This window comes from Rhinopithecus roxellana, chromosome 11 (genome assembly GCF_007565055.1).
Source record: "Rhinopithecus roxellana isolate Shanxi Qingling chromosome 11, ASM756505v1, whole genome shotgun sequence".
Lineage (NCBI taxonomy): Eukaryota > Metazoa > Chordata > Mammalia > Primates > Cercopithecidae > Rhinopithecus > Rhinopithecus roxellana.
In genome coordinates this window covers 107,924,368-107,946,331 of record NC_044559.1, presented here as the reverse complement: position 1 = coordinate 107,946,331, position 21,964 = coordinate 107,924,368, and the positions used below count along the sequence as shown (strand labels likewise).

Below are 21,964 nucleotides of genomic sequence, written 5' to 3'. Positions count from 1 at the left end.
CTGTTAAGATTGATGCATTCTTCAGTATGTGAATTGCATTTTCAATTCCAGAATTTCTGCTTCATTCTTTTTAATTATTTCAATGTCTGTGTTAACTTTATTTAATAGAATGCTGAATTCCTTCTCTGTTATCTTGAATTTCTTTGAGTTTCTTCAAAACAGCTATTTTGAATTCTCTGTCTGAAAGGTCACATATCTCTGTCTCTCTGGCATTGGTCCCTGGTGCCTTATTTAGTTCATTTGGTGGGGTCACGTTTCCCTGGATACTCTTAATGTTTGTGGATATTCCTCTATGTCTGGGCATTGAGGAGTTATATATTTATTGTAGTCTTCAGAGTCTGGGCTTGTTTGTGCCTGTCCTTCTTGGGAAGGCTTTCCAGGTATTTGAAGGGACTTGGGTGTTGTGATCCAAGTTTTTGGTCACTGAAGCTGTATGTGCATTAGGGAGCACTCCAAACTCAGTAATGCTGTGATTCTTACAGACTCCTAGAGGTATGATCTTGGTAATTTTGGATAAGATCCAGAAAATTTCTCTGGATTGCCAGGCAAAGTCTCTTGTATTTTTCCCTTACTTTCTCCCAAACCAACTCTCTCTCTCTCTTTCTCTGTCTCTCTCTCTCATTCTCCCTCTCTCTCTCTGGTGAGCTGCTCTCTGGTGAGCTGGGGGTGGGGTAACACAAGCACCACTGTGGCTACCACCACTGGGACTGTGCTGGGTCAGACCTGAAACTAGCACAGCACTGGGTCTTTCCCAAAGCCTGCTGACTTGGTGGTGAAGCCAGGCAGTCTTGTGTCCTTCCCTTCAGGGTGCCAAGTTCCAACCCAACCCCCCACCACCAGGCCTCAGGCAAGTCCAGAGATGCCAGCCAGGAGCCACTGAAACTTCAGAAATCTACCTGGCGCTCTATTTTACTGTGACTAGGCTGGCACCAAAATCACAGGATAAAGTCCTTCCCACTCTTCCCTCCCCTTTCTCCAGACAGACTCATCTCTCCCCATGTCTACCACCACAAGTTCATGGGGATTTCTGCCAGAAATGTTCACTTAATGTTCTACCACGAATGTTCACTTAAGGTCTGAGGGCTCTTCAGTCAGCTTGTGGTGAATGCTGCCAGGCCTGAGACTCACTTTTCAGGGAAGTGGGCTCCCCTCTGGCCCAGAGTAGGTCCGGAAATGCCGTCCAAGAGCCAAGGCCTGGAGTTGGGAACCCCAAGAGTCTAGTTGGTGTTCTTTTTCACTGTGTCCAAGCTGGTACCTAAACTGCAAGGCAAAGTCCCCTTTATTCTTCCCTCTGCTTTTTCTCAAGCAGAAGGAGTCTCTCCTCATAGCCACCACAACTGTGAATATGCTGAGTCACACCTGAAACCAGCACATCTCAGAGTCTCACTCAAGGCCCATGGCATGTACTACCTGGTTACTACTGCTGATTTTTCAGGGCCCAAGAGCTCTTTAGTTGGCAGATGATGAATCCTTCCAGAGCCAGGTCCTTCCCTTCAAGGCAGCAGTTTACCTTCTGGCTGAGTGTGTGTCTAGAAATATTGTCCAGGAGGTAGGACCTGGGTGGGAGGCTTTATGACTGCCCAGTGACCTATCCTACTGTGGCTGAGCTGTTATCTAAGATGCAAGACAAAGTCTTCTTTACTCTTCCTTGTCCTCTCTTCAAGTGGAAGGACGGGATCTCTTTTGGAGCTGTGAGCTGTGCTGCCTGGAGTTGGGGGATGGGTGGTGTAAGCGCTCCCTGGCCACCCTGGCTGGTGTCTTGCTAAATCACCTGCCCCCAGCGTCCACTGGCTACAAACCCAGCTCAGCCTTAAGTCTTGCCTAGGAGTTGCAGTCCTTGTGGCCTAGTCCGCCTTTCAAGTTTATGTAGAACCCCAGAGTGCTTAAACCCAGAGTGGCAAGGCTTGTGGTATCTCAAATTACAACTGCTGGAATGGGCAATTCCCCTCTGGCTAGGACTGGTCTAAATGTTCCCTCCATGTTCATTGGCTGAGTTCTGCCTGGTGTTGGCAGCACTAAGTTCCAATGCCAATTCCCATAGTCACTACACTCTCCTCCCCAAAGCATACAGTTTTGTCTCTATGCCATGTGGCTGCTGCCAGGAGATGAGGGAGGGTTGGTGTTGGCAATACAAGACTGTCTCTCCTACCCTCTTTAGTGCCTCTTTCAGTAATATGAAGTTAAAATCAGCTACTGTTTGCTTGCCTGATTTTTGGTTCTTATGAGGGTGTTTTTCTGTGTAGATTGTTGTTAAATTTGCTGTTTCTCCAGGGAGGACAATCAGCGAAGGTTTCTATTTAGCCATCTTGCTCTGCTTCCTCTCACATTTATTTAGTTTGATCCTATTGCATTGACTATGATTTTTGTAAAGTGTTGAAGTGGTGACAATGATATCTTTGTTTTCTTCCTCATCTTGGTTTTTCACCATTAAGTATGATAATGACTATGGGATTTTATCATTATCCTTTATCATATTATGAAAGTTACCTTCTCTTCTTAATTTTCTGAAACTTCTTAGAGAATTAGTGTTAAATTTTGTCAGATAATTTTCTGCATATATTAAGATAATCTTGTGTAAATTTTTTTTCCTTTATTTTGTTAATATGGTAACTACATTGGTTTCCAAACACTAAATTGACCTCTCATTCCTGGAATAAAACCCACTTGGTTATAACATGTTATTTTTCTATATACTACTGGATTCAATTTGCTAAATATTTTGTTAAGAAATTTTACATGCATGTTAATGAGGGATATTGGTCTGTAATTTAGTTTTCTTGCACAGTGTTTACCTATTTTTGGAAATATCGACCTTATGAATCAAGCTGGGACAATTCTTTTCTTCTACTTTACAAAATGTCTTATAAAATATTGGTACTATTACTTTCTTAAATATTTGATAGAATTTACTAACGATCCCATCCAGGTCTGACATTTTCTTTGTGGGAACATTTTCAATTCAAATTTAATTTATTCAATGTGTAAGGGCTATTAAGTTTTTCTATTTCTTTTTATGTAAATTTTGATAATTTTTAAAGGAATTTTTATTTAATTCAAGATGTCAACCTTATTGGCATAAAATCATTAATAATTTGTGTAACATAAAGAAGATCTGTAGTGATGTCTTCTCTGTCATTTATTATATTGCTGATTCATATAATTTCATTTTTAATTTTCTGTCTAGAAATGTATTTATTAATAAAAATATTAATAATAATTTTAATATTTAATAATAATTAATATTAACAATTTTTCTTTTTCTTTCATTTATTTTCTCTGTTCGTGTTTTGTTTCACTGATTTTTCTGTTCTTATATACTTTGGGTTTAGTTTGCTCTTTTATTCTATATTCCTGAAGTATGAGGTTAAATCATGAGACCACTCTTTTTTTCTAACATAGTATTTAAAAGTTACAAATTTCCTTCTACATTCTGCTTTACCTGCATCCTACAAATTTTGATGCATTAAGTTTCTATTATTTTTCAATTTAAAATTTATTTTCCGATTTTCCCTTGTTATTTCTTGTTTGACCCATGAACTATTTAAATGTGTGTTGTTTAATTTCAAAATTTAGGAAATCTGAAAGATATGTCTCTGCTTCCCATTTCTAGTTAATTGCATTGTGATCAAAAAATATTTTCTATAAGACTTCAATCCTTTTTTGTATGCTAAGATTTATTTTACAGCTCAACAGTTTATCCTAGTCAATATTCTATATTAACTTTGAGAAATACACATTCTACTTTTGTTAGGCTAAGTTGACTGACAATTTTGCTCTAGACTTTTAAGTATTTATTGATTTTCTTTGACTACCTGCTCAATGAACAGCATAAAGAGATTTGTTGAAATGCATAATTATCTATGTATATTTATTTATCCTTTGAGTTCTGTTTAATTCTTTCCATATATTTTGAAGCTCTATTTTTAGGCAAGGTGCATACACATTTAGAAATATGATATTTTATTCAAGCATGAACTCCTTTATCCGTATAAAATGTCTCTTTTATGTCTGGCAGTATTTCTTGACCCAAAGTCTACTTTGACTAATATTAATATAGCCACCCCACTTTCTTATCACTCATATGTGCATGGTAAATATTTTCCATCCTTTTACTTTTAGCCTGTCTGTGTCTTTTTAAGTTAAATTATGTTTCTTGTAGATAGTTTATAGTTGGGTCTTGCCTTTTTATCCAGACTGACAATCTGTGCTTTTAACAGGAATATTTAGACCATGTATATTTAGTGAGGATCTCAATATAGTGAATGTATCATCTTACCATTTGTTTTCTATTTGTAGCATCTGTATTTCCTTCCTTCTTTTCTCATGTGCTGCCTTCTTTTGGATTAATTATATTTCTTTAGTATTCCATTTTATCCGTGTATTAGTTTATTAGGTTTACTCTTTTGATATTTTTTAAATGGCTGTCTTAGGGTTTCTCATATGCATCTTTAACTTATTAGAGTCTACTTTCAACGATAATTCAATTCTCCCTGGCCATTGTGTTGTTATACATATTATTTCTACATATGTTATACACCTAATAATAAATACAGTGTTAATATTTTTGCCTTAAATATTTGATATTTTTTAAAATATAAAAAGAAATAAAAATGTACTACATATTTATTATTTCTTACACTCTTCACTTTTCAATATTTTCATCTGGTATCATTTTCCTCTGCCTGAAGAAACTCTTAGAGGGCGAATATTCTGCTAATAAATTATCTGAGCATCTTATGTATCTGAAAAATCCTTTATTTTATCTTCATTTTTGAAAGATATTTTTGCACATATGAAATTCTTGGTTGATGGTTTTTATTTGTTTTAACACTTAAAGAAATGTTCCACTGTCTTCTAGCTTGATTGTAAATAGCCATGGTCTTTTGTTTTATCTTTGTTCCCCTGTACACTATGCCTGTACCCCAGCAATTGGCTGCTCTTCAGGTTTCTCTTACTCAGTGTTTTTAAACGATTTGTGGCGTGCCATGGTTTAGTTTTCTATGGGTGTTTATTCTGCTGGGAATTTGTTGAGCTTCTTAGATCTGTGGCTTTGTAGTTGTAATCAAATTTATACTTTTTTGGCTGTAACTTAAAAAGATGTTTTCTGTACAGCTCGATTTTATGGGACTGAAGTTGCACATGTTTCACTGCTTGATACTATCCCATGAGTAACTAAGATAGTTGTTTTGCTTCTTTTTATCCTCTCTTATTTCCATTTGAATAGTTTCTAAAGCTATGTATTCAACTTCACTGCTTTTTTATTATTTTGTTGTTGTTGTTGTTGTTGTTGTTGTTATTATTTTGAGATGGAGTCTCACTCTATTGCCAGGCTGGAATGCAATGGTGCGATATCAGCTCACTACAACCTCCGTCTCCTGGGTTCAAGTGATTCCCCTGCCTCAGTCTCCTGAGTAGCTGAGACTACAGGTGCACGCCACCACATCCGGTTAATTTTTTTTTTTTTTTTTTTTTTAGTAGAGATGGGGTTTCACCATATTGGCCGGGATGGTCTCCATCACCTTGTGATCCACCTGCCTTGGCCTCTCAAAGTGCTGGGATTACAGACGTTAGCCACAGCGCCTCGCCTGCTTTTTTTTAGTGCTCAATCTGCTCTTTATTGCATTCAGTAAAAATTTCATTTGAAATACTGTGTTTTTCAGCTCCATAAATTTTACTAGTTTCCTTAAAACTATATTTCCCATATATTACCTCATGATGTTTGTATTTTCCTTTAAGTCTTTTAATGTATCTACAATAAATACTTTAAAGTCCTCGTCTGTTAATATCATCGTCTTTTCTGGATCAGTGACATATTTTCTGCAAATTATGAATACATTTTATTGCTCCTTCATGTGCCTAGTAAACTTTTATTGGAAGCTAAGCTTAGTGACTGGTATGATGTTGAGTGCTAGATTTTGTTCTCTTCAAAGAGTGTTGGACTTTTTCTCAAATGCACTAAAATTACTTGAAGATATGCTGAATTATTTTGAGGCTTGTTTCAAAACTATATTGGGGCAGATATAATGTTGCCTTTACCCTAGGTATCATTTCACTCTACTACTAAACCATTTCTTCTCAAGGGACTCTACTGAATGTTCCAGTTGTTCACTTCACTCTGACTGGTTGAAAGATGAACATCTCCTCCCACCTTGTGTGAGCTGTGGGAATTATTTAGCATACACATCCCATCCCATTCTTTTCTCAGTCTCATGGAATGTTACCCTTTGCATGTGCCATTGAGTACTCCACAATACTAAGGTGACCTCCCTACCTATATATGGAACCCTTTCTCTGCATACCCTTTTCCTGTCTGGTTCTTCACACTGCACATTCCAGTCACCTCAACCCCTGCAGACTCTGATTCCTATTTTCTCAACTCGAAAAGACCGCGTTCTCCTTAAGTTTCTCCTGCCTGGATGACTGCCCAGAAAAAGCCTCCAGGCAGAAAGCCAGGGTAACGGTCAGGTTCATTTTCTTGTTTCTCTTCTTTCAAAGATATCCATCTTATACTGCTTTTGGTCCAATGTCCGAAAACAGCTTTTAGTTGTTTATGGTAGGATATTAAATCTGGTACCAGTTACTCCATCATGGCTCAAGTGCAACATTTGGTTTCAAAAAGATAAAATGTAAAGCATAACATAATTAAGGATGTGGCAAGTATAGTCAAATAGTAATTGCTTGTGCTTTTTTTCAACTGCACAATAGAACTAAAGTAGGTTTTATCCCACAATTTTCTATAATCCCAAATAGAACTCCATTACTTCCACTAAAAATTCCCCATAATGTACAGGGAACCAGGCCTAGACACTTTAATAAGAGTTAAAAATACATACTTCTATTGTATATTTGCATTTAGAGTATCTTTTTTTACTTTGTTAAGCAATTTTATTTTGTCATAAAGTGAGTCTCCCGCCAAGGACAGATTTTATTGTTCTACTTTATAATGGACAGGGGAATGTCTAATTCCTAGTCGACATATAAAGAAGAGTTTTTCTTCTCTGTCTTTGCCTTTTTGCTTTCCATTGGATTAATCTTCAATAAATATTTCAAGGTCCAACTCAAGTCTCTTTCTCCAGGGAGTCTTACCCAACTGTTTTATCCCTGTTTTAGTTATGATAAAGTTAAACAGTTGCCAAAAAAAAGAAAGAAAGAAAGAAAGAAAGAGAGAGAGAGAGAGAGAGAGAGAGAGAGAGAGAGAGAGAAAGAAAGAAAGAAAGAAAGAAAGAAAGAAAGAAAGAAAGAAAGAAAGAAAGAAAGAAAGAAAGAAAGAAAGAGAAAGAAAGAAAGAAAGAGACCATAAAACACAGCACCTTGAAGTATATGGAAATTTTTCTCTCAGCTATCAGTTTGAAGGTTAGCAGTGCATGGTAAGCAGAGCAGCTCTTTCCAAGCCTCCTCTCAAGCCATCATGTCATAACCCCTTAGATACAACCCCTACATGGTCAAAGTTGGATTGCTGCCACTTTTCTTAGTAGTACTTATGTAGTTTCTTTTTCTCTATTTTTATTATTTTAAGTTCCGAGGTACAAATGCAGGATGTGCAGGTTTGTTACATAGGTACAAGTGTACCATGGTGGTTTGCTGCTCCTATCAACCTATCACCTAGGTATTAAGCCCAGCGTGCATTTGCTATTTTTCCTAATGCTCTCTTTCCCCCCTCATCCCTGACAGGCCCCACTGTGTGTTGTTCCCCTCCCTGTGTCCATGTGTTCTCATTGTTCACTTCCCATATAGAAGTGAGAACATGCAGTGTTTGGTTTTCTGTTCTTGTGTTAGTTTGCTGAGGATAATGGCTTCCAGCTCCATCCATGTCCCTACAAAGCACATGATTTCATTCCTTTTTTATGACTGCATAGAATTCCATGGTATATATGTACCACATTTTCTTTATCCAGACTGTCATTGATGGGCATTTGGGTTGATTCCATGTCTTTGCTATTGTGAATAGTGCTGCAATGAACATACCTGTGCATCTATCTTTATAATAGAATGATTTCTTTTGTGTATATACCCAGTAATTAGATTGCCAGATCAAATGGTATTTCTGGTCCTAAATCTTTGGGGGATGGCCACACTGTCTTCCACAATGATTGAACTAATTTATGCTCCCACCAGCAGTATAAAAACATTCCTATTTCCCTGCAACCTTGTCAGCAGCTGTTGTTTCTTGACTTTTTAATAATTGCCATTCTGACTGGTATGAGATGGTATCTCATTGTGATTTTGATTTGCATTTCTCTAATCACTGAAGTTGAGCCTTTTTTCATATATTTGTTGTTCTGCCACTTTTTCTTTCTCTTCCAGAACAGCCAGTTGTAAGGGGTAAAATAAATTGGAGAAGAGAACATCCACATGGATTAAGTCCCAAGCTCACCCTTTGTTAGTGAAAATGTAGTCACGTGGCCATCCCTACTACAAGGTAGACTAGAACATATAATCGAGCTGGATAGCCATGATATTGCTGCGTTAACATATAAGAAGGGGAGATGAATTTTGGAGGATAGCTAGCATTCTCCTAATTTAACTCTCCCTTCTCAGAACTCAACTTTGTGTTCAGATCTAGCACAGCAGTCAGCTCTGCTAATCAGACAAGTAAGAGGGGATACTTAAAGGGGAAGGATCCATTTAATAAACTTTTTGTCCAAATAGACATGTTATTTAAATAAAAATAAATAAGTTATTGGCTGGGCATGGTGGCTCACGCCTGTAATCCCAGCACTTTGGGAGGCCAAGATGGGTGGATCACGAGGTCAGGAGATCAAGACCATCCTGGCTAACATGTGAAACCCGGTCTCTACTAACAATACAAAAAAAATTATCTGGGCGTGGTGGCAGGTGCCTGTAGTCCCAGCTACTTGGGAGGCTGAGGCAGGAGAATGGCATGAACCCAGGAGGTGGAGCTTGCAGTGAGCTGAGATCGTGTCACTGCACTGCAGGCTGGGCAACTGAGCAAGACTGTCTCAAAAAAAAAGTTATTGTTATTTGTCTTTGTTTAAATAAGTTATTATGTGTACAAATAAAGAGTCAGTAAATCTGATTCTTGCTTGGTGGTTTTCATTATTCCTTTATGTAAAGTTGCATGTTCAATAGGTCTATTAATGAGACTTTCTCAAGTACAATTTCCATTTAGTACTCATTTCAGGTAGGCAATAGAGGCATGCAATGTAAGTCATTCATTATTATGTAAGTTTGGGGCATAGACCAGATTTAAATCTTGGTTTTGTCATTTTCAAGCTTTGTGGCTTTGGTGAATTACTTAACTTCTCTGAGCCTCAGGTTTTTGTAACCATACAGTATCTATCTTTCAGAGTATGGCAAAGATTAAATGAGATAACATTTGTAAATACCTAGTACAGTGTCTGAGCACAGAGTTGGAGCCCAAAAAATTGGGGAAATATACACACACACACACATACACACTCATCTTGCTCTCTCACTGTTCTCCTTTCTTTGGAATATTGAGTAGTTCACAATGTACACCTACAAGGTACAAGTACACCTTTCATTCTGTTCTGCCACAAAAGTGTAGCTTTTCTTCTGAAGTAGATTTTCTCGAAGTACACGTCCAAGAATAATAATCATTAACTGAGCTTAGAAAAAAAATTCAGATGGCATGAAAGTCAGAAGAGAGATTCCTTTCTCCTTTTTTCTTTTTTGAGAAATGAAAGAATCTTTCTGGGGATCCAAAGACTAATATTATGTAGTGGTAATAGCTCCTGTCTGAGAATCTTGATATGACTCTGAATTCCACAACTAGCTATGTGGACTTGAAAAAATCACTTAGTCTGCCTGAGTCCTAAAGAGAATAGAGTCCTAAAGAGAATAGTAATAATGTCCATTTATGAGAATGACTGCGCTAGTAATGTTTTTATTTAGTTTATTTTTTATTTAGCTGTACAGTCAAGGCTAAAAGAACTTAATTAACTTGTCTGAGGTTTCTGAGCAATGAAACAGTGGTTTTCATCCAAATCTACTTTATCCAAAAGTTTTGCTGTTAACCAAATGAGGATATCAGACAAGCTCACCTTCAGGTTGAATTCAATGACTCTAAAATTCAATGACTATAAATGTGGGTCAAGGAAAGATCAAAACAGAACACAGTTGCCCAGAAGACACCACAGTGAAAGCTACATTTTTTGACTAAGACAAATACATTTGGAGCTCAGCTGTGCCAGTTAGCATGTTAAGATATACAAGGTCTAAATCAACATACTCAGAGGCTATTCTCTTTTTCTTATACTCATGGGTCGAAACAGTTGAAAGCAAGAAAGAATTCCATGAAAGGTCCATGATTTTGAAATTCCCCTAACCAAACTTACCCATTAATTACCTCCCCACCTTCTAGTGTGGAGCCACTTACATTTATTCTTTATTGCATCCAAGTTTTTGTTTGTCCATCATCTTTCTTCTCTTATTAGACTTCTTCCTCCTTGGAGAAAGGTCTATGCTTTAAAAAATTTTCTCCAAGCCCAGAGCTGCTGATTTCCCTTGCAGGCTTGTGTTTTGAAGCATTCTTCTACACTATGGTCCACTTCAGACATCCTTGCTGTCCATTGACTATCTGGCATTGTCACTGATTTCCAAGTTGTAGCCTTTAGCTTTACTTTAATGTGCAATTAATTTAGTAGACATTTCACCATAGAAATTTCCAGTAGAACTCAAAAATGGTACCTACACTCGAAATCCGCTTGTTTCACAAATAACAAACTGAATATCAGTTTGTGCTCAGCTAAGACAGCCTACTATGCTATAATTTATTTCACCTTCATGTTATGTACCAGAAAGGATTCTATGTGCTTTGTACTATTTATCTTATTTAATCCTCATAAAAACTATATGTAGTGAACATTATCTGATCTTTGGGGTATTTTGCCTCCTTCATCTCCGTTATGGATCTACTTGCTGTTTTTAAATACCTATTTCTAAGCTGCCAAGGTTTAAAACTTCATTTGGCTTGTAAACATTTGATTTATTAAAGTGTTGTAAACTGTGTTGGTATAAACCTCAATTAGTTTAAATCTCATAGTAGCAGCAAAAAGGAAAACAGCATAAAAAAAGGCAACAAACTGAAGTTGTCATCCAGTCAAAATCCAAAAAAGAATAAAATAAAATAAAGAGGGTTTAACATGGGGCTCCAACTCTAAAGTGATTCATTTGTTTATTTAATCATGCAATATATCTAATCCAGCCCTAGAGACATGACAACAGATGGGGCGTGTGTTGGGATGAATACCCAAGCGAATATGTTCTGTTTGAGAGCTGTCATGCAGGAGTTAGTGGAAAGGATTTAAAAAATCTTAAAATTAATATGTCTCTCTCTTGACACCCCCCAAACTTAGTACGTATCCTTTGTGACATTACCAACAGACAAACTCTAAGGAAAGGGGGCAGTTAGTGCACTATGAAAGCGACCATTTGGAGGGCATCCTCCCCAGAGAAACTTCAGTTCAAAGTTGAGTCTCAGGAAGATGTACGCCAAGGTCATGAAACATTACGCACAGACAGGGAACAGCTCTGCTATTGCTCATATCACCAGGGTTGAAATTTGAGTTCAATCATGGTTGAGCACTGCTGCAAATTCCCCTGGTGAAAAAAAAAAAAATGTGCACAGTGCTTTCTCATTTTTTTACCTAAGAATGGGAGCTCTTGCTCATGGTCATCACTAAACCCAAGATTTAAATAATGGATCAGTTGTTTAATGCTGAACAGTAAAATAAATGCATGTAAATAAAGTCAACAGGCAGAGAAATACTGCAATGAAGAACAGTGTAGCACTACACATGTCTAAATATGTACAGCTTGCAGGAAAAAATAAAAGAAACAAATGCTAAGGGGAAGTAATCCATTTTCCTTAATTAAAAAAAAAGTTCTGTCTCCATCTATCTACCTATCTACCTACCTAATTTCACAAAAAATTTGAGGCAATATTACACAATATTCATAGCTATATATATATAAAATAAACAAGTCAGAGTTAGAGAAACTATCAACAAAGAGAAAGATAGGGTCAGGTTGATGATTAAGACAAGGACAAGCTCATGCCAATAATTTCAACACCTTGGGAGGCTGAAGTGGGAGGACAGCTTTAGCCCAGAGGTTCAAGACATCCTGGGTAACAAAGCAAGACTCTGTCTCTACAAAAAAAATTAAAAATTAGCCGAGTGTGGTGGCTCATGCCTGTAGTCCCAGCTACTAGGGAGGTTGAGGTAGGAGGATAGCTTGAGCTCAAGAGTTCAAGGCTGCAGTGAGCTATGCTCACAACACTGTACTCCAGTCTGGGTGACAGAGCAAGACCCTGTCTCCAAAAAAATAAATAAATAAATAATCAATAATCAATATATAAATAAAAAGAAAGAAAGATTGGAACAGATCTCCAGATGTCTTAGCACATCTGTAGAAAAGTTATGCCAGTTTATCAACAAAAGGAACATCTTTTCCTTACACTTAAGCTTGAAATAAATTTCTTATATGAAACTTAAAATAGAGAGAGCACTGAGTGACATGGTAGATGGTATTCTTAACTAGTTATTTCCATAAGTGCAGCAACAAAGTGTGTAGAGCTTTTTATTCCAGTGTCCCTGAAAGTCAGCTGAGACCTGTTGCCAAACTACAAATGTGTAGGATGTTAAAACAATGTCGTTTCACTCTGCAAGTCTCTTCGCTCCAGTTTTATCCAGGGGTAAATTCTAGTATTTCTGGCTGAAACATATTTTTCAATTTTACATAAAAGTCAGATCTTTCTTTGGAGACTTTTGATGAAAATCTGAGCTGCTGACAGGCCAAGATTACTTTCCTTGGGAACGTAGGTGTGGGTGAGAAATATGTGAAAGTATAGCCTTTAAAGGTGATGACATCTGATAACAGGACTTTTCGTAAAAATGGAGGCACCTAACCAGGACTTTCAACAGAAAGGACCAGCATCCTATCTCTCTCCCAAGCCTTGCTCTTAGAACATAAACAAATGGGCAGCTGGTCTCTGGTGAAAGGTCTGAAACAAATTTGATGTGTTCCCCTGACATCTGAAAGTGATGGCCTAACTGTAAGTTCCTCTTCCTACTCTGAACCCATAAATAAGGTCCTCCATCCAAACAACACTCCTTATAGAGAGGACCAGGACCAGGGATATGTTCTTTCTTATCCCTGAGTAGCAGGTTCCCCTTTTCTGCCAGTTAATGGAATTATTCACAGGCAGATCATATCCTCATGCAAGAACCAAGGGCACCCCACCCTCTTAATACTATAAAGTCAGCCTCCCAAGATCCCTGGTTGTTCCCACTGTTTCCAAGCTGCAACCTCCATCTGACCCTGCATGGTGATCAAGACATGGCCCTAAAGTGGTACCCTCAAGGACACTGAAACAGCCTGGCCACTTTCTTTAGCCATCAAAAGGCATCACACCACCAAGGGTAATATCGAATGTCTGTCCTCATTCACTCCTGTGATTCCAACTGAAGAAAAGAGGCAGAAAATAAGAACCTTATTCCTCTCCCTGAAGTTACTGTTTTCCTCAGTCTTTGTTTTATTCTCTTTCCTTCAATTTTTTTTTTTTTTTTTTTTTTTTTTTTTTTTTTTTTTTTTGCAGAGACAGAGTCTTGCTCTGTTGCCCAGGCTGAAGTGCAGTGGTACAGTCAGAGCTCACTGTAGCCTCAAATTCCTGATCTCAAGGGATCCTCCCACCTCAGCCTCCCAAGTACCTAGGACTATACTGCCACCATGCCCAGTTATTTATTTCCTCCAATTTTTGTACTCCATCTCTGTGCTCTTCTAGGTAACTAATATTTTCCATGATTAAAAACTGTATCTGGCCAGGCACAGTGGCTCACGTCTGTAACAGCAGCACTTTGGGAGGCTGAGGTGGGCGGATCACTTGAGGTCAGGAGTTCAAGACCAGCCTGGCCAACATGGTGAAACCACGTCTCTACTAAAAATACAAAAATTAGCCGGGCGTAGTGGCGTGCACCTGTAATCCCAGCACTTTGGAAGGCCAAAGCAGGAGGGTCACTTGAGGTCAGGAGTTCGAGACCAGCCTAGCCAACATGGTGAAACCCCAACTCTACTAAAAATACAAAAATTAGCTGGGCGTGGTGGTATGCACCTGTAATCCCAGCCACTTGGAAGGCTGAGACAGGAGAATCGCTTGAACCCGGAAGGCGGAGGTTGCAGTGAGCTGAGATCATGCCCCTGCACTCCAGCCTGGGTGACAGAGTGAGACTCTGTCTCAAATATAAAAGTAAAAAAAGTAAAATAAAAATTATATCTTCTGTTCAAATTTTATCCATTCTAGTGATAAATGACCCTTTTCTCTACCAGTGTTTCCCAATGTTTAGTGATCAGTCCACCTGCGTTGAGATCCCCTGGAATCCTTGCTAACATGCTGATTCCATTGATCAGAATTTCTGAAAATGAGTCCTAAGGGTTTGTATTCTTAACATGCTTTTGTGGTGATGCTGTGGCACTTTAGAGCTACTGACCGAGATATTTGGTTACATGGCAGCAGCTACATCAGTGAATGTATCTCACCCATGCACCCAGCCCTGACATACCTTCAGGTGAGACCCAAACAGAGAGCCTGGCTGAGTTGGGAGCCTTGGGACAACAATTTTGTGCTTTAATTGCTGCCCCGGTTTTAATGGGGCACTTTGCCTTTATGCACTGCTAAGCAATTCTACTGCCGTGTACACTCTCACCTGACACATATAGCGGAAGAGACTAAAAATAAACCCCACCTGCACAGAACATCCCAAAACAGGGCTGCTTCCTTCCTTCTGTTCTGTGATCCAGGGACATTGCTCGAGAAGCATTTGTTCTCAATTACTCTTGCTAAGAAATGACACGTGCATTCAGACAGCAGTGTGACCTCTTTTATGTTAAAAGAACTTGTATGGGAAAAAAAACCAAAACTGCAATTATGGTCATACCTATTGACTATATATATATATATTAACTAAATGAATATATCAAACACTGCATATACTTTTGGCATATTTGGTTTTCTCTTTCATGGAACATAGGGACTAATCTGTATTCAGGTTAATAATTATACATTATTGTGGTCTTACATATAATTTGACCCAGAAACAAGAAATCGAGAATGTTCTTTATATATATTCAATTTTATTTTATTTTATTTTCAATTTTTGTTTATTTTTATTTTATTTATTTATTTTTGAGAGAGAATCTTGCTCTGTCACCCAGGCTGGAGCAGTGTCACGACCTCGTCTCACTACAACCTCCACTTCCTGGGTTCAAGCTATTCTCCCACCTTAGCCTCCTGAGTAGCTGGGATTACAGGTGCACACTACCTTGCCGGGTGAATTTTTATATTTTTGTGGTGATGGGGTCTCTCCATGTTGCCCAGGCTGGTCTCAAACTCTTGAACTCAAGCGATCCACCTGCCTTGGCCTCCCAAAGTTCTAGGATTACAGGTGTGAGCCACTGCACCTGGCCTGTATATCAGTTTTAAGGTGTTCAGAATACAGTGTAAATCAGTGGTTTTAAACCTAATGTGCACGTAAGAATAATCTAAATAACTCATTTATCTAAGGGTGTTTTGAACCCGTTCTGCTAGTGTATTAGTCAGGGTTTTCCAAAATAACAGAACCAATAGGCCTTACCCACACATCTATTTATCTCTGTGTGCATGCACGTGTGTATATTAGGTTGGTGCAAAAGTAATTGCTAGTTTTGCCTTTATTTTCAATGGCAAAAACTGCAATTAGGTTTAATAGAGAAAGAGATTTATGAGGAGGAATCAGCTTGCATGATTATGGAGTCCGAGAAGTCCATGATCCGCTGTCTGCAAACTGTAGATCCAGGAGAGTCAGTGGTGTAATTAAGTCCCAGTTCAAAGCGCCAGGGGGGCCACTAGTGCTAAGCCCAGACTAAGGGCAGGAAAGGTGGAATGAGATGTCTCAGCTCAAATACTGGGGCAGAAAAAAACGGGGGCAAGTTCTTCTTTCCTCTGCCTTTTGTGCTCTTCGGGCCCTCAGTGGACTGGATGGTGCCGCCTGCATTGGGCAGGGCCATCTGCTTTATTGACTCCACTGATGCTGATGTTAATCTCATCTGGAGCACCTCCACAGACACACCCAGAAATAAGGCTTAATCTGGGCACTGCATGACCTGGTTAAGTTGATACTAAAATCAACTTCACAGCCAGTTCTCAGCATGTAGCCTTGGACAAGTTACTTAACCTCTCTGCCTCGATTTCTCCATTTGTGAAACTGGCATAATAACAGTATATATCTCATAGTGTTGATCTAAACATTAAATTAGTTAATACAAGGTTGAGCATGGTGGCTTACACCTGTAATCCCAGCACTTTGGGAGGCCAAGGCAGGCAAATCACTTGAGCCCAGGACTTTAAGATCAGCCTGGGCAACATGGTGAAACCCCATCTCTACAATAACAACAACAAAAATACAAAAATTAGCCAGGTATGGTGGTATGTGCCTGTAGTTCCAGCTACTCAGAAGTGTGGGGCCGGAGAATTACTTGAGCCCTGGAGGTTGAGGCTACAGTAAGCCCTGATGTCGCCACTGCACTCCAGCCTGGGCAACCCTGTCTCCACAAAAGAAAAAAAAATAGTTAATATACATAATGCTTTAGAAAAGTGTTTGTCAAACAACATATGATCGATATGTATTATCATTAAATGACAATTACTCATTGGATTGCTCATTAAAAGACTTGAAAAAATGCATCCAGAGTAGATCCTGGAAATCTACATTTAAAATAATTATTGCTAATAATTCTGATGCCGGTGGCTCATGGATCATCATTTGAGAGCTGGTAATCTAATAGGACCGTTCATTTGAGTTTAGGAAAAAATGTTGGTATTCTACTTCTATTAGCTCTCTTTATCAGAAAATAGAAAATTTATTTTAATAGTACTTAAAATAGTAGCTGATGCTGGGGCCTTCATTAGTCTATGATTTAGATATCTTATAGGGGTCTCCAGGAATTTCCTATAAAGTAGGAAAGGGAATCTCACAAGATAGGAGCTGACGGTCGTCCCTGCACCAGTGACGACCATTAGAGATAGACCCAAACACTGGGGTCCAGTTTCTTGGCTTGTGTGTTTTTGTTTGTTTGTTTCTTTGCAACCTTTGCCTTCTCAGTTCAAGTGATCCTGGTGCCTCAGCCTCCTGAGTAGCTGGGATTACAGGCATGCGCCACAACACCTGGCTAATGTTTTGTATTTTCAGTAGAGACAGTGTTTCACCATGTTGGCCAGGCTGGTCTTGAACTTCTGGCCTCAAGTGATCCTCCCGCATCAGCCTCCCAAAGTGCTGGGATTACAGGCATGAGCCGCTGCACCCAGCTCTTTGTTTGCTTTTTGAGACAAGGTCCCGCTCAGTCACCCAGGCTGGAGTGACAGTGGTATGTTCTCTGCTCACTGCAATCTCCACCCACTGGGGTCAAGCAATCCTCCCACCTCAGCCTCCCAGTAGCTGGGAGGTTCCTTGGTTTATCGCGTAATTCATAAAATCCTTTACTTACATTCTGTGAACTTAACACGCAATTTGCATTCATGCTGAATGAAATGAATTTATAGACTATATTTATCTAATTATAGATCATTACGAAAGAAACAATTGACTTGAAAAGATTTTTGCTAAAAGCGTATACATCCATGACAATGCTAACAATTTCAACAAAAGTTAAGAAGAAAATGACATTACCATCTGTCTTGGTTTTTGCACGATCCCTCTGCCAACCACATCTTCAATAAAAGCAATCTTCATATAATCAATCTGACAAAAAAGAGGCCCCCAAAAGTGCATTTATCAAGAATACTGTTTGAAATGTTAATGGTTTCATTGATAATTATTTCATCCCAAGTATACATTATGCTGTGATCTGTTAAAGAATTTCTGTAGTGCATTAAGACAGTTTGGAGAGTGGCTGGCACAGTGGTTCACGCCTATAATCCAGCACGTTGGGAGGCTGAGACAGGAGAATTGCTTGAGCCCAGGAGTTCAAGACCAGCCTGGGCAACATAGAGAGACCCCACCTCTGTTAAAAATAAAAATAAAAACCTGGCCAGGAATGGTGGTGCATGCCTTTGGTCTTAGCTACTTGGGAGGCTTATGTGGGAGAATAGCTTGAGCCCAGGAGTTCAAGGCTGCAGACAGCTATGATCATGTCACTGCACAAGACCCTGTCTCAAATAAATAAATAAAAGTTTGGAAAGCATTAGAGTAAATTTTAAGATTCAAAATTCTCTTTGTTAACTAGTCAATTCGTGTGTACAGAGATCAATAACAAAAGTAAAATGTTGTCTTTTTAATTTGAGAAAAAATGATCATCTCACTAGAAGTAAATTAAAGTGTACTACACAATCTAAAAGATCTCGTGTTTTTTAAATGAAGTTTTTTCCTTGGAGCATAAAATAAAATTAAAACCAATTACTCAATCTGAGCCCAGTTGCAACTAACTTCTCCTTTCTGTTTGTCCTTAAGATGCTTGTATAACAAAGCAAATTCATGAGATATCTGAGTATAATTTCCCTGGGCAGTAGTTGATTTCCACTCAGCCTTGGGAGATGACTCAACAAAAGAAAATTTGTGGGGCAAAGAAGACATAAATAGACAACAGATAAAAATTGATGGGATTGATGTCTCGCTGTAAGCCAAATAGAATTTCTGCAGACCAAATGGTTTTGAAAGGTATTTACCGTATTGTGTGTAACTCTCTGTGATTATATCTGGGAGTCATCATTTCACTTTCACACTCACTGTCAAATGAACATCAGCCTCCAATTCAACACTGTGTGGGGGAGGGGTCAGAGCGAATAACTCTTCAGATTTTTATGGTAGGGAAATTATCGTGTATCCACATTGCTCAGACCTTTACAGAACATGTAGGTTACTTTGGACCTGAGCTTCGATATTTGTACTTTATGACATTTACTAATGACTCAAAAACATGCAGTGTACTCCTGAACTTTTAAATCACGGTTATGTCTTCTGATCTGTAGTACTACACTAACCACAGTAACCACCTGCCTACGAAAATTAAATATTGGTTCATGGTTATAATTACAGGAACAAGCTTAAGGCAGTGAAGCTTAAAATTAAGTTGAATCATATGAAATGCCATTTTTGGAAGCTGGAAATGGTAAAAATCATCAACTCTGGAGCCAAGCAATCCTAAACTCTGGTTGGTCCTGCCAGTGCTGATGAATGGCTCCACTCCAATCTAGGGGTGCCCAGCTCCAAAGACAGCTCCTAAACTCTGAATGTTGTACCTGCATTTAACAGTCTCATAAAAGTATTATCTCTAACACTCCAGTTTTAGCTACTGTAGTTAGTGTAGAGGGCTAAAATCCTCATGTACTGCATTTAATTACATGAGAAACTTTCTTCAAAGAGAAGTTGAACTCTAACTTATAAAGTCTTTCAAATCCTATATGTAGTGTTCATTTCCCCAAAGATATCTATGCTTATCAAGGTCCAGAAATTTGTAAATTTAGAGAAATAAAATTAACATATGAGTATACAGACCACAACTTAACCAAACAAATGAATTTTTCCTTCAAGATAGACTCTGTGGGAGCCTGTACATTTATTCTCAAGATGAGACTATTATTTGAAATGTAGTTGGTGCCCCTGTTGGCATTACTCTAAGAGAGAGTTTATAAAAAGCCTCCTCATTATCTTATAGTCACAGCTCATAAATCTGTTCACCTTCAAATGAGAGGCTGGCAGGATATCAATCTGTGTTTTCAATACTGGATATTTGAATAGCGATGAAAACACCAAGAGGAATGACCACTTTGTCAGAATTGAAATGAAGCCTTTCTAGAGCTAAAAACCCTGGGCTGAATGTCAAGAAGGCTTATGGATTGGTTTAGTAGGATAATTACGTGGCTATTCACTGGTAAGTGAAAAGAGGAGAGAAATAAGCATGAAAAAGTCATACTAAATGTGATCGTATTTTGGTGTTTGGTGTCTGTCCCATCTATTTTCTAAGAAATTCTTAAATTCTGCTATATGATTTTATAAAAATTCTCTAATGTTTTAACATGAAACAGCATAAGTGCCTTTGACTCTGTCGGATCAGTCCCCTCCAAGCCTTCTGTGTTTGAGGGACTTTTCCTGCCTGCGATCCCCAGGAGGTACCCTTCCACAGGGACTCACACAGCAGCATATCTGTGTACTCTATCCAGCTGTTCCTGTTAATAAGAGATAAAATTGAGACATAGAAGGTGAACACTTTTTATTTCCTTTCCCTTCTGAAAATTGCAGCACCCAGTGTGCCCTGAGTGTCAGTGTTCTATGTTTAGCGAGTCACTAAAAGCACAATTCACAGCCTCCCATCAACAGCAGCTCTTGTCCCGGCTTCTCGGATGATTCCCATGAACTTGGCATTCAACCTAAGGGTACAGAGTCATAAACCGGAATTGGCTTTTTTTTTGGAGTGTTTCTTTTGTTTGATTTTTGTTTGAGAGAGAGAGTCTCACCCTGTCACCCAGGCTGGAGTGCAGTGATCAGGGCTCACTGCAGCCTCAATCTCTTGGGCTCAAGTTCCCACGTGGCTGGGATTCCCAAGTAGCTGGGACCACAGGCACACGCTACCATGCCCAGCTAATTTTTTTTTTTTTTTTTTAATTTTTAGTAGAGTTGAGGTCTCCTTATGTTGTCCAAGCTGGTCTTGAACTCCTGGGCCCAAACCATCTGCCTGCTTCGGCCTTCCAAAGTGCTGGGATTACAGGCACGAACCACCGCGCCTGGCCTGGGGTGTTTCTTTTGTACCATCATCTATTTGAGCGAATCTCCATGCAAACGACAAGACCCATGATTCTGTCTCACAGAGAGCTTCAGATTAAGCCCAACCCAATTAGATTTTAATGTCAGTTTTTACTGACCTGTGATAGAGAGGCTGATAAATTTTCCCAGTAAAATCTTGTTCCTAAAGACTCTTTCATATTTCTGATCTTCTACACCAGCTGTTCTTAAACGGTTTCTCTCTCCACACCACAGAGTAATCTGACAAGAAAGATGGAATTAGAGCAACTCAGGAAATGTGCCTAGATTCTCACCTCTTTTAGTTGTGTAACTGCCAACACTGTGGCCACATTACTGATGAAGGTGCCTTGCATGGAAGTGTCATCTGTTAGGTGTGTTAAAGAGAAAAAAGGCTAAGAATAATTGACACCAAAACCTACTGAGTTTAAAGGATGTGAGATGACACCCAGATGCCTGAGAGGGGTGATAAACACAGGCACGATATTCTAAGAGTTCCAGAGCTGGCAGTCCTGGATTGCAGGACGGCCACTCACCACTACTGCCAGGTCCAACTTATCTTCAGGATTGCTTGACTCCAGAGCTGGTTTTTGACCAGTTCTGGCCAACCAAACTGAGAATTCCACAAGGTTCAGCTTAATGAAGCTCTGCTGCCTGAAGTTTGTCTTTTGTGTCCACTTGGTGCTCCAGGTATTTTCTGGTCTTACACGAACCTTCTCCAAATACTGCCAGTTGTTGAGTGGCCTCTTGCTGGATCCTATAGTTTGCACTGTCCTTTAACTCTCTTCCTTTTACTGCATTCAAATCCACAGCTCTCCAGTTAGGGGTCATGCTTAGCTGTTGCTGCAGCTTCATGCATTACTTAGCTTCCCCTCTTAGAGCAAAATGGAACCCAAAGGAATCCACAGTAAGAGAAATTTTTAGAGTAAGGAAAGCAGAGAGGATAGCTTTGCATAGATCTGGAGTGATAGGACACCTTTCTTGGCCCTCAGTTCTAATCTAGCCAAGTGGCTGCCTACCTCATCCAGACATATGACTGTCTTTTCCTAAGGCCTTCTTGTGGTGACTTGGAAACTGGAAAACATATTACATTGTTCTCCAGGCCACACTCAAGATGTGTCTATTTTTGTTACTTATTTTGCAATGGCTTTAAATAGCATACCTTGGGAGGCATTTTGAGATCAAGGAGTTTACCTTTGAGATAATGTCTCTTC

At 39.0% G+C, this 21,964-nt stretch overlaps 1 pseudogene; it reads right to left on the bottom strand.

Moving 5' to 3' along the window:
* The window catches only part of LOC115900320, a 31,428-nt pseudogene extending 9,847 nt beyond the window's left edge, over positions 1-21,581 (bottom strand).
* Positions 21,582-21,964: the final 383 nt, after the last annotated feature.